General features: G+C 22.9%; 1 protein-coding gene across 5 annotated transcripts in view; it reads right to left on the reverse strand.

Moving 5' to 3' along the window:
* LOC106873508 (F-box-like/WD repeat-containing protein TBL1XR1) overlaps positions 1–2,500 on the reverse strand; it is a 92,595-nt gene that overhangs the window by 89,252 nt on the left and 843 nt on the right. The window lies entirely within an intron of this gene.

Raw genomic sequence — 2,500 nt, forward strand, 5'->3', positions numbered from 1 at the left:
ATACATATATAAACACATATACATAGATATATATATATATATATATATATATATATATATACACACACACACACATATATATATGTGTGTATGTATATATATATATATATATATATATATATATATAAACACTGATATAAATATACATATGTATACATTATATATATATAAACATTACACATATATGTACATATAGATACATATAAATATATATACATATATATACATACACGCATATACACACACACATATATATATATATACACACACATATTCAAGAGCTGGTATTCATCAGCTTTTAGACATTATATTATGTCCATTTATTTATTTTTGAAAAAGACCATTATAACAGTATACATACATGTATAGCATATGCATTACATATACAACATATAAAATTACCAGTAATTATTAAAATCATCATCATCATTTAACGTCCGCTAAACGATGATGATGATTTTATACATATACATATATACACACATATATATACTTATACAAACATATACATATATACACATACATATATACATATACACACATATATACATCATATATACACATTTATATATACACATATCTATATATATACACATATATACATATACACATACACATATATATATATAAACATATATATATATATAGATATATATATACACATATATATATATACACATATATATATATATACACATACACATATATACATATACACATATATACATATATACATATACACATATATATAGATATATATATAAACATATATATAGAGATATATATATACACATATATAGAGATATATATATACACATATATATAGAGATATATATACACATATATATAGAGATATATATATACACATATATATAGAGATATATATACACATATATATAGAGATATATATATATACACATATATATATACACATATATATATACATATATACAGATATATATATACATATATACAGATATATATACAAATATGTACACATAATACATATATGTACACGTATAGGTACACATATACATATAGGTACACGTATAGGTACACATACATATAGGTACACGTATAGGTACACATATACATATAGGTACACGTATAGGTACACATACATATAGGTACACATTTACATATATATACACATATATATACGCATATACATATATATATATATACACACATATATATATACGCATATACATATATATATATATACACACATAATATCATAGACATATATATATTCATTTATACATATATATCTATATACATATATAGATACATATATTCATATATACACAAATATTCATATATATATATACATATATAGATATATATACACAAACACACATATATACACATATATATACGCATATATACATACACATATTTATACATACATATACAAATATATACACATATATACATACGTATATATACATATATATATACGTTTATATACAAATAATATATGTATATGTGTATAGATAGATAGATAGATAGATACGTATACATATGCATGATTTTGCCCATCATCGCAATCCTGTAACTGAAATTAGTGCACGATGTGTATATATATATATATATATATATATATATATATATATATATACACACACACACACACACACACGATTCTACACAGTTTTTGATCAACTATGAAATCACTACTGACCACACAATTAGTTTTACGAAATTACTAGATCTAAGACATCAAATTAGGAAATTTGATCACCAGTTGGTAATAACATCATTTAAACGAACAAATATATTGATTGGCGAACGTCATACGAAATTGGATTAATTACTAAACTACACTTCTTAGATTCTGATTATATATAATATACTCACGCATATATATCATACATATATGTATTGTGTACGTATATCATACAAAAGCCTGTATAGTTTCTGTAAAAACCTGGAAATTTATCAAAGCATAAATTGTAAATGATATGTTCCATTTACAATATTCTCTCACCAATTCACCACACTATATGCTTATGATATGAATATGTTAAAAGTTATACAAATGTATCAAAGCATACTGTGGAATGAGAAGAAATTGAATGAATCTTCTAAATATCAAATGAAAATGTTTTGACCAACTTAACTAACGAAAACTGTCTTTCCTACATATTCTTCCCCCCTTACTAACGCATACATACGTCTGTGCACGTTTGCATCATCAGATTAGTGTGTGAGTGAGAGAGAGAATGCATATATATACATACATACATACATACACTGTAATATAGGATGTACATTCATTACAATAATTTGGTTGTAACAAGCTATTATTTTATTTTTTTTATATATATATATATATATATATAATTCCAGCAGACTCAAGTAAAATCAGAAAGTATGTACGCATTATTTCTGATAGATACCTAAATCATAAATACGGCATCATAAGTGCTCCTCTCCACTGGTGTTATCAAAAACGAGTAACACCGACAGGAATACATATATTTTTTTATTATATGTA

The sequence above is a fragment of the Octopus bimaculoides genome, chromosome 3, assembly GCF_046866305.1.
Source record: "Octopus bimaculoides isolate indiv1 chromosome 3, ASM4686630v1, whole genome shotgun sequence".
NCBI lineage: Eukaryota > Metazoa > Mollusca > Cephalopoda > Octopoda > Octopodidae > Octopus > Octopus bimaculoides.